The sequence below is a fragment of the Lissotriton helveticus genome, chromosome 8, assembly GCF_964261635.1.
Source record: "Lissotriton helveticus chromosome 8, aLisHel1.1, whole genome shotgun sequence".
In the NCBI taxonomy this organism is placed as follows: domain Eukaryota; kingdom Metazoa; phylum Chordata; class Amphibia; order Caudata; family Salamandridae; genus Lissotriton; species Lissotriton helveticus.
The window spans coordinates 367,504,464-367,520,776 of NC_136069.1; positions in this window are offsets into that span (position 1 = coordinate 367,504,464).

The following is a 16,313-nucleotide window of genomic DNA, read 5'->3' on the forward strand; positions in this document are numbered from 1 at the left end:
TGATCAGGTCCGTGGAATTTTGAGCCCAAGACCCGCCGAGGCGGGGAATTGAACCCCGGTCCTGGGCTAGACCTCTGCATCAGGGTCTGCCGCTCTAACCATGGAGCCACACTTCTCTTCATTTTATAACAGCTTGATCATACTGAGAAAGGCGTCCCCAAGTCCATAGGGTAGTAGCACTACAGACAGGTATCCCCACTCTAGGGTGTCAAAGGCCTTTTCTAGATCTAGTATTAGGCAACCAGAGTGGGGCCATCGGTCCACTGAGTATTTGGCTACCCTGAAGAAGCATTGCAAATTCAATGAAGTTCTGCGAGCTGGCATGAACCCATTTTGATCAGTGTGAAGTAGGAATGGGACCAAAGGTGCCAACCGGTCAGCCAGTAATTTCGCCAATACCTTATATTCATAATATTCCATATATTTAAAAAAAATATTACCAAGTACCGAGGTACCACCTAGGTAGTACAATGGTACCTAAAAAAAAAATAAGTATGCAAATTGAAACACCACTGTAATACACAATATTGCACAAATATAGTGTACTACAGGGTCTTTCAAATTTTCGTATATTTAATTATGTTAAAAAAGATCTATGTATTACCACTGTAATACTTAAAATGTACTGTTAATTAAAAAAAAAAATACTAAAAAGATGTACGTTTGGTAAATAAAGACAGTATGTGCTAGGTACTACCGCGGCACTGTGTAAACTGGTTAAATAAATATATCGAAAATTATACAAAAATTTCCATACCTATTTCCACTTTCAGAAAATGGTGATGGGTTGGGAACAGCAAAACAACCTACTACATACTTGTAAATAAGGCCCTAAGACACAACATCCAAAAGTAAACTAAAAGGATTATGGCTACCTTTTGAATTTAACATAACTGCATCAACAGGCACTTGTAGGTTTTTAAATGAAACCTCACCCACCAACCTAGTTGGTGGCATGCTTCATCATCGGGTTCCCACCTAGGGCGCAGAGTGCATTATAGGTGTGCTTCAACACCTGATTACAGCAGAGCGGGTAATTCAGTGACAAGAGTGGAATAAGTGTAAAGATTAAAGTTGTCTTGAGGATCCACCTCCAAGTATGGAGAGAATTGTTTTTAATACTGGGGTCCTGGTACAAGGTTAAAAAATGAATGGCGGATATTTGTAAGACAGAATTGATCTTAGATGTCCTGACAATGGTCTACATGTTTCAGCCTGAATAAGGAGATTAGCAGGCTTTCTACAAGACCAGAAGTAGTTTGAGGCAGAAAGAAAAAGTCCTTGTGTAATGTGAGTACACACGCTAGCATGTATTTTCCTTAAGGGAGTGAACCGGTTATTTATGGTTTCACCACGTACCCTGTATCTGTAAGGAAAGGTTACACAACAAAAGAAAATTATCGTGACTGTGGCTCAAATAGATGCAGTGGGTGGTGAAAGGCACCATACAAGTGGATTTCCTACAATCATACCTTTCAATCAGTCAGGAAAGTTTTGAAAAACATACATGCAGTGGAAAATCTGCAATCAACCCTCCATGCAATCCAGTTAGGGTTTCCTGTGTGAACAAACTGATACCGGTGAAGATTAATCATATCCTTATGTTTTAAACGTGTTGACCAGAATGTACCACATTCATGCATCATACATACCCATAAAGAGATAATTTACTGGACTCAGGACTCTATCAGTGTATGCACATACCCATGCATTACGAGGGACCAGACTGATACTTAGCCCCGACCCTTCCAAGCCATTATTTTTAACACCATTTTTTTGATCATGACATAAATCACAATGTAGTTACTAGGCAGAGAAAAGGGAGAAAAACATCTGACCATTGACACAATGTCATTATGAGTGAAAGGGATACATTTCTTACAAGAGGGCAGCTGCTAATGAGCAGCATGGATCCCAGTGGGGGGAGGTGCCTGTAGTCACACACTAGGGACATTGAAAAAACAAACAGAGACTTTTCCATAAGAAGGTGTTTTGAAGCAGTTGTAGGCCTCCCTCACACTAAAAAGGAACCCACTTACTGCATCAAGGCTTGCCACCCATTTTGGTCACCTATTGCGGCCCTGACAAACAGGGTCCCAGAGATACTCTGTGTTCGGCGTGTTCCGACTAAATGGAAAGGTACAGCTGGTGCTGGCTCGTCCGTGGTGTGCATCTGTGACGTGCGCACTGCTATGTCCCGACGTCAATTGGAGCCATTTGATTGGTTCGTTGTTTTGTAACCAAGTCAGGGGAAAAGGATGCACCCCATTTTCCTCGCTCTTCTTTTGTTAATATTATTTGCCTTTTAAATTTGCCAAGGGGATAATTATGCACTGGCTTCTTATCACTATGTACCACAATATACTAGTAGCATACCACAGTATACCATGGCACAAAATATCATTAGGGAACAAATTTGGTATTCTATTGTGTTACCCTTGGGTTACGCATAGTGTGGCAAGGGCAGTTCAATACTTACGTAACATTTACAAAACTACAACAAGCCACCATAGGTTGTACTGCTTTGCTTGGTAGATGTGTAGAAATGCAATGCAGCACAAGTCACTGCCTTCCGTTACTCTGCAAACCATAATCGACAATCCTCCAAAATGTCAACTACATCCATACCGCACTACATTGTCTGGCACAACACTATACACCACTCAACTTCATGGTATTCCACTGTACGCCACTACACTGTACACACTTACACTGTAGACTCCACTGTATACTATTCCACTCTATGCCACTCCATTGTATGCTATTCTACTATATGCCACTCCACTCTACACCATACCACTCCACTCTACGCCATTCCATTCTCTGCCATTCCATTTTGCGCTATACAACACTGCAATGAACGGCACCTTAATAAATAACACTTAGTACTACAATTTGAAACACATTGTCATTAAAAAAATAAAAACCATTGAAATCCCATGAAAAAACCAAAGGCTACAGATGAGCTATAGTTAGGAAAACTTTATTTATTCTTTCCCTACAAACCATACTTAAACTACACAAACATTCGAAATTCTAAAGTTATAGTTATAACTTTAATTTACAATTTACACACCACTTTCACATTACTATAAGTCACCCACCTACGTAAATGTGTTACTTATAACTTACATTTTAACTTAACACACCACCTTGAAATTACTTACTATAATTCGCGCAGCTTCATACACAGTGTTGTCACTTCACTCGTCTTACTACATTGACTATATCTTTCGACGCTGGCATGCACTAAGCTCTGAAAAATCATATCAAATGAGATGTCATAAGTGTTGTTATTAAAAGCTATGATTTCAGGTGGTATAAGTAATGTCATATGCAAAGGTGAAACCAGTGCATAGAGAAGAAAGAGCATTCCCAAAGATAAGTAACTTGCATCAACAAACTGTACCAGGGCAGGTGCCGATTGTACTTCAAAGTGGAGTGAACTGCTCCTTCGAACAACTCCGTCTTCACTTCAGTATTCTATTCCTTTCTATAAATGCGCACAGCAGGCGACGAGTGTGCCTGGGTGTGAGGGAGGAAGGCAGGGTGTGCATTTCCCCACATGCTGGAAACTTACAGAATGGAAAAGGCAGATGTTAGCTCAAGTGTGAGCACCTCACAAACTCGACTGAAGGATGATGCAAATCCTTCTTACACCAAGCCTTGATTCAAAAAGCTGAATGGATGTGGTAACACCAATTTGTGTTGGTGATCCTAGGTGAGAAATGTTTGTAGAGCACAGGAGCTCGTTATCTGCCTTGAGCCCATCATGAATGGGATCAGCAGAATACAATGTTCAGCCCTCGGTGTGGTGAGAACTGAGTTTAACTTATTATCTTATCATCTATATTGAAAGTGCTGTGAGCAGTGAACAGTTGAATGGAGACTGTTTATTTTCAGACTTTGTGCGCTTTTTACAATATTTCAAAAGATCAATGTTGTTCCTACCTCTTGGAAGTTGTGCCTGAGACCTCTTCCTGTGGATAGCTAGGTGTTTCTTCCTCAGTTTTTGCTTACAGGATAGTTTCAAATCATTGAGCTTCAAAGGAAATTCTATTTTGCACCATTTGGATGATAAATTGCTGAGCGGGTAATTGCAGCCTTCATTCAGATGACCAATATGTTAATAGTTAGAACATTTAGCCAGCCACCTAAGACATATGGGTAGAGTTACAAATGTTTTGCTTTGGGTTAGGGTCACAAAATTGGCGCTAATCAGCAAAAAATGTTTTTTTCCTAATTTACTTTCCAGTGTAAAACTTGTTTTGTGCTGGAAAGTACCCTGAAATAAATTCAAAGCAGCGCAAAGCACTGCTTTGCATAACTGAGGGGTGCTACATTGGTGGTACTTGGGCATTCCCATGTTACCACCCATGCCTTTTGGTGCAAAACCCTATCTACAAACAATATATACAGGGTTTAGTGTCAAAAGTTAACGCCATTTCATAGGAGGCATTAACAGGTGAACTATTTTGATTTCACACTTGGATCCATGGGGATGATGGCATACCCCACCTACGGATGGAGCGACTGTTCGCGGAGCCACTGCCACTCCCGGCAACGATTTGCCGACCGGTAGACCGTAGGACTGGCATATTGGACTCACTCCTGGCCACGAATCACGCTTGGCATACTCTACTGCAGAAGCAGGGAGGAGCCCTCATGTACTCGCCGTCCATGCTTGTTGAGTGGGCCCTCTGGCTATCGCCTCTTACGGAGCGCGGTGTCATACTTGCTCTGCACCAACTGGGCATATCCACAATGGGAGACATGTTCAGCGACGGGAGGGCCAAAGAGTGGGGTCAGGTGGTAACGCAAGCCGCTCACGCCTCATTGCTACTGAAGTTTCAGTTTCACAGGGCACGCAGTGCTCTACTGGCATTGCTAGGCCCGGACCTGTCAGAGCCCCCCGAGATCCCGGAACTAACACATGTAATTAAGGCAGGGTCTCCACGGAAGCTGATAACTACACTATACAAAACAGCAATCAAGCATAGGGAACACCAGTTTGTGAAGGCTAGAGATGCCTGGCAACAGGACTTGCAGATCGCCATTGATGACGAATTATGGAGATACTGCTGCATGAGCACGAAGAAAATATCTCTCAATGGCAGGCATAGATTGATTCATTTTAAATTTCTCCAGAGAGTGTACTACACGCTGGAGAGATTACACAGATATGGCCTTAGTGCCACAGCGGAATGTGATCGTTGCCGAACACAAGCTGCGGACTTCTTCCACCTGGCGTGGGCGTGGCCGGGGATCAGCAGATACTGGTGCGGCGTCTACGCGGAGCTAAACAGGATACTGGTCACAGACTTGGCCCCGGATCCGGCTCTGGCACTGATAGGGTACTCCAGGCCGCTGCCGGTTGCCGTAAGGCGACTCGCTGATATGGGATTACTGATCGCCAGACGGGTTCTGGCGATGTGCTGGATGAGAGGCCCACTGTCCTCAGTCAAAAGATGGGCGCATGATATGTTATATTGTTGTACTCAATCAGAACTTTATAGCGAGCTCCTACCACCAACCAGCCGACCGAAAAACTTCTGGGGCTTATATAGGACGAGACTGGGTGGTGAAGGAGATGGGGAGACAGATGGTGGAGATGTGATGGAAATGGGGGGAGTCCCTGAGGGCGCACGGCCAGATGAGGAGGGGTAGCTTTGCACTGAGTGGTGTGATTGCAGTCGGGGTGACGGTGGGTTCGACAATGCTGAGCCCGGTGTGATGCTCTGCAGCAGTCTGGCGACAGGGATAGGACATAGAGTTTACTAGACACTAAGTGGGGACGGAGGTGCACGGGCAGAGGGGTGGGGGGGTGTTGATGTTGAGTTTTTGGTTCAGTTTAGACCTAAGTAGGGGGGTTAGGGGCTCGGGGGTGGTCGGAATAGTACACTGTACTCCACATTCGGTTACCTCTTACTACTAGGGAAGTATGTAAATGTACAGGAATTTATATAGCGCAAATCACCAAGCGGTTTCTAAGCGCTTGCTTAGGGAACCCGTCCTGGTATTCCCCTGTGAGATAACCCCGGCAGGGTATCCGCAAGGTGAAAGCCAGGCATCCCGCCGCGAGGGGCCGTTGTGGAGATTAAGCAAGCTATTGCCCAGAGTCGCAGAGTGTGAACCCGTGAATCGAGTAGGCGCCGGAGCGAGAATTGTCGAGTCCATGGACATTTTAGGACTCAAGTCCCCGCCGAGCCGGGAATTGAACCCTGGTCCCAGGCTGACCTCTGCTTCCAGGTCTACCTCCTCTAACCAGTGAGACACACTTCTCCACTGTATGGAGATGCACTTGTCACCTTGTATCTTCCTCTCCCCTCAATAAAGGTCTTAAAACTTAAAAAACAAAAAAAAAACTATTTTGATTTCTTCTTTCTTTTCTGACTTTGCATGCACTCTTCACTGTGCAGCACACATACAAAGTGGGGAAAGTGTTTAAACTTGTCTAGGCATAGTATTTTGTACAGGAAGGCTACCCTTCCTGTACAGAACGTATGCTAGACTCATGAACGCACCCTTGCGCTATGGCGCTAAGCGTTGTACCAGGTCCACTGCAGCTGAAATCAATGCTGGCGCTAGGGAAAGGGGAGAAGAGAACCACATCTCTGTAGCTATGGCGTTCTCCTGCCCCCTCCCTGTCACACAACGCAGCGCAGTCTCTTTGGGGGTGAGCTGCTTTGTGGGCTTGTTTGAAAATCTGGCCCATGGTTTTTAACACATTGGCAACTCAGCAGCACCACAACTTCTTTTAAAAAAATTCTTTTATTGGGTTTTCATGTTTTCATAAATGGTACAGACATGTTTGAATTTTACATTAGTTTGGCTACACCTCTTGAAATACATGCGCGTGATACATTTGCATCGTATGGGTGGTTGTCAAGATTGCAGTTACACAACGCTGCACGTTTTACAACAGTGATGCAGTCAATATGTCAGCACTTATGAGCGACAGAGTACAATCTTTGTAATTAATGACTGTGCACTCCAATTAATGATTAAACGCCTGCTACACATTGTCTGTATGTTCGTCAAGTACTTTCTGCTCTATGAACTGTGTGTGCGGGTTATAACAAAACAGGGACAATAGAAAACATAATAGGTAGCCTTGTATTTCAACAGAACCTGCTCCTAGTGGTCTCATTTTCAGTCTCTAGTGTGTATGACTTTGTTGGCAATCTACGTGGTTTATATGTACGCTACATGTGGTTTGTGGGCTCCTGCGTGCCACTTTGTCGTAACTCTGTTTCTTTCTTTGTGTCTCGTGCCTTTTCTTGTTTGCGTTTGTTAGGGTGAATCGCTGGCGGGCTGGGGAGGCATGCTAGTGTTGTGTTTATTTTGTAGTTCAATCAGTACCACGTCCCAGCTGGTGGCAAGGGGGGTCTTGCAAGTGCCTAGGGTATCTTGACGATGAAGAGTTACACTTTCTGATCTTGCCCATATTAATAGCGAACACCTCCATGTTATTATGTGAGGGGGGTCAGGAGACTTCCACCTCTTGGCAATCAACCTTTTTGCTACTGTTATCCCCAGGTCAAGGAACCAGGAGGTCACTATGTTCCTACAGTTTCTGCGGTGTAGGTGCAGTATGTATAAGTGCCACTGAAATGGGAGGGCCCGATCCGTACATTGAGTCAGGGTGTCTGCAACTTCCCTCCAGTATGTTAGCAGGATAGGACATCCCCACAGCATGTGTAGTAAGTCAGTGTTAATGAGCAAGCATCTGGGACATGCAGCGTCTGCACGCTTAAAGTATTGGTTAATTTTTGCAGGGCTGAGGTATGCTCTGTGCGTGATGTAAAATTGGATTTGGCAGAGGCGGCGAGCCTGGGGATTCGATTTGGGTTTGACAGAACTGCAGTGCATATGGTGTCTGTGAGTTGGCGGCCCATATCTTCCTCCCAGTGGCGACGGAACGATGTTAGGTCTGTTGTTGTGTGGTGTCGCAGTGATCTGGCAAACCATTTTTTTAGATGTTCCCTCTGCCCATTACATGCATATACTGTATGGTAAGGTGCGTCGCTGGCTCTGTGGACAGGTCGCCCAGCTGTTGGAGAGGGACCAGTATTGAGCGGTGGAGTAGGAATCGACCCGGGGGTAGTTTGTCTTCTTCTACTAGTGTTGTGTATGGGATTAGGGCGCCTTCACGGAATAAGTACCCTGTGTCCTACAGCCCTGCTTCACTTCAGCATCGCAGTTGGGCAGCCGTAGTGACTGCGGTGCCCCTGGGCATCCCCTGCAGTGGCAAGGCAGGCATGTATGGGGCAACCTTACGAATGACGTACAGCATTCTACAGTAGCATTTGTATGCTACACTAAGCAGCAATGGGTCTGGGCTTTTGGTTGGCACGCAGGGATGGAACAGCCCCTTCAGCTCTAAGAAAGGCAGGGGCCCGCAGATAGACGTGGTATCATCCATGTGACGGTCTGCCATCCATCCATCTAGCTATCCACTGGAGCTGCGCAGCTAGATAATATTGCTCTAGATTTGGGGCTGCTAAGCCACCCTGATCCACAGGTAGATATAGCTTGCTTATCGACACTCAATGGCTGGCATTCCCCCATATAAAATCTTTTAGCAGTTCTTCCAGTGGGAAGAAGAATGAGGGCAGAAAATAAATGGGAAGGTTCACGAAGTAATATAGGAGACGAGGCAGCATCACCATTTTTGTAAGGGCCACTCTACCAGTCACAGACAGCGGTAGTGCATTCCAAAACTGTATCTGGGAGCAGATTGCAGCTAGGGCTCTGCCAAGGTTGCCATCCAGTAGGTCAGCTTGGCTCCTATATATTCTGATTCTGAGATAGCGGAATGTGTCTGCACACCAGCGCACAAGCACTCCATTCAGAATATAACCTGTATATAACCTGGGTCGGGACAGTTGTCACTAAAGGGGTAGAGACAAGACTTGGAGGTATTGACTCATAGCCCGGAGATTGAGGCAAAGCCACCAAGCACGTGCGCCAACTGCTGGGGTACTTGGTGGATGTCTCTTATATACAAGAGGAAGTCGTCCGCGTACTGGGATATTGCGTGTGCACCATCTCCTAAAGTAATGCCTTCTCCCAGCACTTTGCTGATTGCCTCCGCCAAGGGATCTATGGCCAGTTAGAAAAGTAGGGGGATAGCAGGCATACCTGCCTAGTCCTCCTCTTCACCTGTACTGGGACGAATATGTATGGGCCTTTTTTACATAGACCAACGGTGCAGCATATAGCAGATGCACCATGCTTATAAACCCCTCCCCCAAGTTGTATCTTGTCAGTGTTGCGAATAAGTATCCCCACTCCAGAGAGTCAAATGCCAGGTCTTATATTAGGCATCCTGAATATGACCAATGGGATACTGAGTAAGTTGCAACTCTGAAGAAGTACCTTAGGTTCAGAGAGGTACTCTGGGTGGGAACAAAGGCATTTTGGTCTTAATGGACTAAGCCGGGGACCACTTGCACCAGCCTATCTGCCAGGTGTTTTGCCAACACTTTATAATCAGCATTAAGGATGGCCAGCGGCCTATAGGATCCTAGGTCTGTGTGGTATTTATCAGGTTTAAGAAGCGACACCAAATTTGCCTCATTCATGGAAGGAGGGAGTCTCTGCTCGCTCAGGGCCGCTGTATACAGTGACTGCAACTGGGGGACCAGCGATGTGGCATACACCTTGTAGAATTCTGCTGGGAACCCATCAGGGCCTGGTGTTTTTCCCAATGCCAGAGCTGCTATCATACTGCTGACCTCTTCAGGCGTTATCGGGTCATTTAGGAATTCTCTCTGCTCCAGCATTGTTTCTGGCAGGCTTATGGTGTCTAAGAACCTGTTTATGGGTCCTTCCTCTTGGTGACCCACGGACTGATACAGTGCATAATGGTGCGTCATTGCTGTGTGTATTTCATTTTGCGTATATACGAATTGTCTGGTGCCTGTCATTAGGGCAGCTATAGGTTGATGGGCTTGCTCCTGCCTCATGAGCCACGCTAGTGTTCTGCCCGCTCAGTCTGCGGTGGCATGCGTATGCGCTGAGTGCGCAGCAGAGGCATGGCAGCGGAGCCTATCTAATAATTCTGCGTGCTCTGCCTACAGTTCGACTAGGCGCCTCGTGTCCCCACTGCTTGCGGCTTCATATTTTTCCTCACCTAGGAGTTGCCTCTCTACTCTGCTAAGTGCAGAGTTCTGTTGCCTACATATATTCCAAGCAGCACCCAGGCAATGTCCTCCCAGGGTTACCTACAGACTGACTATTGTTCTCAAAGTAGTCCAGTATTGCCACCCCTAGCGAGGAGCGAAACGCCTGATCCTCAAGTGCTGCAGGCTGCAGCCACCAAGTGGGAATTGGAGGGGGATCTGCATCCCATGCAAGGCGTAAAAGCTGTGGGTTGTGATCTGAGTGTGCCCGCCCTAGATACTCAGTATGTTTAATGAGTGGGGATAGGACCTGTGAACCAACTATACAGTCTAGGCAAATGTGTAGACCGTGCACTGGAGAATAAAACGAGTACACATGCATGTTTGGATGGAGAGTGCACCATATGTCAGATAGTGACCAATGTGCGAGCCATTCTGATAGCATGTGCGCGTTGGATGTTGCTGTGGGTCATGTTTGGGGCGGGTTTGATCGGTTAGGTCTATGTCTAGCACAGAGTTGAAGTCCCCTCCTGTAAGCCAAGGAAGCCCGTTCCATCTAACTAACACCTTAGAGAGCCTGGCAAGGAACAAAGTCTGCTCCACATTTGGTGCGTAAATAGAGCCCATAAAAAGTATTTGCCCATTCAACCTGCTTTTCAAGAATACATACCGGCCCTCTGGATCCGTGTCCACCTCCTCCTCCACAAATGGGACCCCGCCTTTATCCATTTCAGCGCCCTGCGTGTATGGGAGGAATAGTTAGTGCTGTATACCCTACCCCTCCAGTCTTTGCGAAGGCGGCAGGTTTCTATCTGCGTGTGGTGTGTCTCCTGTAAGAAGCCTATCGCAGCTTGCTTGTCTGCTCTGGAGGTATGAGTACACAGAGTATCTGTGAGTAGGTGTGTGCATGCCCCTCACGTTCCACGTAAGCATATTAAGTCTGTGCCATGAGCGAGTAGTATGCCCTCCTGTGTCGAGGGGGGTAAGATCACAGTTGCATATCGAACGTTGGGAGCCACCAAGGGGTGTAAGACAGAGGGAAGCAAAACTTCTCTTTATGAGGGCAAACACATGGTCGCTATTCATCCAAACTGTAGAGCCTAAACGTGGCAACTAACTTGTTAGGTGTGGTTGACTGCTCGGGTGTGTGCTACAGGTTTATGCGTGCTGAACATACCCTTGATGCTATCTCCAAGCAAGTGATAGCCCTCTTCAGGCTTAGGGGGATGCCATGCCCCAGTCTTTACTGAATCAGGAGAGGGCGCTGCGCTGGCATGTTAGTTCCTGCCTTGTTTTGGGCTAACAAAACAAACACAAGATAATGGACGGAGCGCTGAAACTTTTCCGACTCTCACCCCCAGTCACAGATTTGGGTTGAATCCATCATCATTCTTTAGCTCACTTCGCCACCCCAGTTCAGACACAGCTATAAGCAAATCAGTCTTGACCCTGTGCCCCATGGGCTGGCTAGACTTGTACCCTTGTGTGGAGGTGCTAGAGCAGACAGCGTTAATAGAGCAACATAGCAATGGAACAACATTTGGTATAACTTCACTCAACAATACGTTACTGATTGCTCAGATTATATCGTCCGAAGTCTGCGGCGTGATGTCCGGCAACAGCAAAGAGTCCAAGTCATCAGATCTGGCTGGCGATGACTCAGAAGCACTCAGGGAGGGGGATCGCATTGAGGAAAAGCAGCCCAATTTACAACCGATGCCCAGGCTGCTGGCACACGACGCCTCTTAGTTCCCATTTTTACCAGTTACCAAATAAAGAGACGGGCGCTGGAAGCGGGAGTGCAAGAACAGAGTTTTATTTCTCATGAGGAGAGCCTGTCATTTCGGACATACGCACAATGTCTTCAAGAGGTGCTCTAACAAGCTTCTCTGAGGCTTCGTCTTTTATACACAGGTTTATGATGCACAAACATTCCTTATTGCAATAAAGAAACTTTGAAGTACGAAAAGGCATGTTTGGAATCCCAGCTTCAGGCCTATTCCCACATCAGTCGCTCGGATGTCGTTTCCCCTCCCAAATGTAACATGTGATTGTAATCTTGCAGCCGGACATTCCAACAGGACACGAGGGCAAGAGGGGGGGGGTGGTCAGATCTAAGGTTGGGCAAGCGATAAGATCGGGCACTTCGGTTGGTGTATCACGTTTTGCTATGCGGGGCCAGGGGGAGTACATCCATGAGGCTTTGTTTTATGACTTGGGACCGGGTCGAGAGGCCAGGTGTAGCCGGGGGGTCATCAGAAGAGGGGAAGGGTGTTCCTGGGAAGAATGCAGGGGGTGTCGGTTAGGCAGGGGTGTCATTTTTAGAGCGGGGTCGCGCAGAGGGAGAGGGTTTTATGGCCTATGCATGAGAGACCGGGGGCTGTCGGGGATGCTTGCGAGGCTGGGGAGTGAGGGGGAGAGAGAGAGACGCTGGCTATCGAGAGTGGACAGAGAGGCCTTGGTGCCTGAAATGGCTGTCGTATATGTGCGTGCATGGGCCTGTACTGGCGAGATGATGCGGGCAATGCTTCGCGGTATTCGTTCTGCTTACAGCGAGGGGTATGGTGAACACAAATGAACGCCGCTTATGTACATATACATTGTCATTTTCCACAGTCGCCGCTTTTTAACATAAGTTAGTTCATTTCCGTGTTTATCATAACTGACGGGGTGTACATATAGCCATGGGTGGTCAATGAAATAGCGTTTGTTAATACTGGCGGATTGCTTATAACTATGTGCAGTTGATGCGATAGACGAGGTGCAATACAGATGAATTTACATTTGTCGTGTTATGTACACATTATGGAACAATGTTCTGACTCTCTCTCCGGCGGCATCAATGCACAGTTAAAGTGACCGATGAAACATTTTGAAAGCAATACAAAGTGGTTCAGTTCAGTTCAATACAAGCAATTTAGTCCGGGGGGGGGAGTAGAAACTCCAGAAAGGGGAGGGGGGGGGTCTTCGCCACAGTGTCTTTTTAGCAGCGAGCCATCACTGGTTAGTTCTAGTAGTTTGTTTTCTTCCGTTGGCGCTGTTGAGCACCGGCGGTGGAGCTATAGGTCCAGCTCGGATCCATCCTTACACGTCGCAGTGTGCGATCTGTCCTGTTCTGTTAGACCACAGTCCTGTTTCCTAACTAATCTTTTTAAGGGTGCCTCATGCTGGGCACCTGCATTTCTTTCTCCTTTCGTGGCAAACCCTATTCTACCTAAATGCTGTTCTTCTTCTCAGAGTCAAAATCCATGTGAAAGAAAAGGGGGGTTGTCGGATAATCGAGGGAAGAGAGGGCGGAGCGGGATCAGATCTTTGAGACAAACCAAGGGAGCAAAGGATAACGAGCAGGCAGGCCCATCAATCGGGCTCAAAGGGGCGGGGACTTTTGGCACGCGTGGGTCAGCAAGCAGAGGGCTTCAAGGCAGCCCTCCATCCTTTCATTTTCCGTGTTCGAGAGTGGTGCCTCGTCCCGCGTCTCGTTGCTCTGCGGCTCCACCTTTGGTCGAGGTCACATGTGCTTCATGATCTGCGGCTAGGCTGTGCGTCACGTCCGGCCCCTCTCCTCCGGTGATTGTGTATCTTTGAATGGGTACAAAACAAGCTTTAGAGAACTGGCAGGAGAAGACATTTACACATTTCAATTCCGCCCCCAATCTCAAGTAGCTGGGGATACGTTCATCGGTCACGGTCAGAAGTTATCACTATGGAGTATGTATGTGGACATTTCTACTTAGGTTGTACCAAGTCTATTTGGCGTTCATTCATGGCGTATATGGAGAGAAGTCAGACTCCTATCAACTGCGTATTTCCATCAACCTCGAAATCGGATCCTACGGTAGAGACTCGTCTTTCTAACCCAAGCCCTGGCAATCTTCTATTATCATGAGAGAGGGACAGAGGCTAAACATTCTTTTCTCGGGGAGCAACGGTTAATCAGGGTCATCAGTTATACTTCGGGATATGGAGCTGGGGTCAATCGGGAGAAACGAGGACGCTTTGGACATCCGTACTTGGGTGCAGAGAAGTGGGGCAATCTGGGCATTGGGGATTGCGTTTCTAACAAACTGAGAACAGAAGGCCACTGACATATAGTCCCCCTATGAAAAAGGCCAGATTAGGGGACATCAGTCGTCTTACCTGTCCTTTCCTTCTTAGCCAATTCAAATTCCATCATTTTACAGAAAGGAGAGGTAGTAATATGGCAAATTACAATTGTTTTAGTTTCTGTCAATTTTGCCGAACACCTTTGTGTTCAGAAAAACCAATTAAGCTTGTGCCGGCGGGGCACAACGTTACCACACAAAGGAAGAGGGAACAGGGGGACCCTCAGAGAGAGAGAGTCGTCTGCATTTTAAACGAACTATTCGGTACACGTACGACATGGAGAGAGAGAGAAAGAGAGAGAGAGAAACGTGTACAATAATAGGCCATTTAGTGCGCACACAACACAGAACAACAGGGGTCAAGTTATATAGAAACACAGACTGAGGGACGACGTAGATCCATACATTACATACACATGAATTCAGGCGGGGGGGGTAGTACATGCATTATATACAAGAATCCAAGACAAAACATAGAACAGTACTTGGCCAAAAACATTTCTTCCTGCATGCTGCGCATCCTTAGTATCCTACTTAATTCATCTGGCTGCCTTTGCTGGTGGCCTCGGTTGCAAATACTTACGCCTTTGTCAATTGTTCGGGAACTAACCTGGTTGGGCTAATTCTCACGGTGGGATCTTCGAATCATTTTTAGCGAATGGGTATCCAGGCTGAGGCAACGGAGGGTGTCAGTCGGGAGAACAATGGGGCAGCTTTGAGTTTCATATCTATGAGGGTGCAAGAGGGAGGTGGTAAATCTTAAACATTGACAATTTTCCTAGTCTTCCAGGAGGAGTGTACTCGGGTAAACCTCACCCCGGGATATTCCTGAACCTTTCTCTATTTAGTTATCGTATGAATTTACTCATGGGTGCACGTCATTCTTGGTTGCATTATTTGGGATGCCGGTTGGAGTCATATTCTGTCATACTGCAATAACCCGTCAAGTTTCTGCTTCAGGCCACCCTCCCAGTCGCTGGGTTCAGAGAGAGAGAGACAGTCGTTTCTAAGTAAGGGAGTGCTATATCTTTGTTTGTTCATCGTGTATAGGCACCATGTTCAGAACCCTTTTCCCCATTCCATCGGCCGTTCGATCATCACTTAAGTCATACATAAAACATTTCCCTTATCAATTCAAACGTGTGCAACGCGTATTCAGTCGAGCTATACACATCGGGGCATGCACGCGTGCATTCACATCACACAAATTTGTCACGTTCTCAGGGGCAGTCCCCATAGACAATATACACTTTTTCCGTGCGGAACCATGGCGTGTTGCTTAGGTCTTCTCCATACTTTGGTCGGCGTTCCGATGGGTCCTGCAGAAAGAAGGGAAAAAGAAGGGGTGGGGGCAGCGTTTTAAAACACATCAGCGCGCATAAACCCGAAGATGCTCTTACTTACCACATACTCGACCTATTTCCGCGGGATGCAATCCCTTTCATCTCGGCGTTTAAGCCCAGAGGGACCGGTAGTGCGGGAGAGATAATCTTTGATGGACTGTGTATTGCATAGATCGCCCAAGTGTGGTATTACGGATCGTGTGTAGGGAAGGGTCAAAACAAAGGGCAGTCAGTGTAAAGTGGGGGGTGAACTCGTGCTCTCCTTCGAGGAGGAGGGATGGTCTACAGTGGTACAGGGTCGTTTTTGTTCACTAGGCACGGAGACTAGAGGGGCTAGGTGGCATTCCTTCGGAGTGGCTTAGGGGCATCTGAAACAACTTCCCTGATACATGTGGCACATAAGGTAAAGGCTAAATACCGGGACCTTTATCGATTGCTTTACGTTGCACAAAAATAAAAATATATAATAAAAAACATATACACAACAAACCTGGACCATTCACATTTGCGATATTTCTGTGTACTCTGCTTTTTAACCTTCAAGTAATCGAGTGGCTTCATTTCACCTGTATTTTACTTATCGGAAACAGTGGCCATTTATTCGAAACTTACCAATTTAGGCGCTGCAACTATGTTTGCTTTTCACAAAACCTTTATTTAAAAATGTTGGCGCACAAATACGGGTCTACAACCACGTGGGCCAGCCACGGAGCAGACTGGAACTGTACATGAGGGGATAT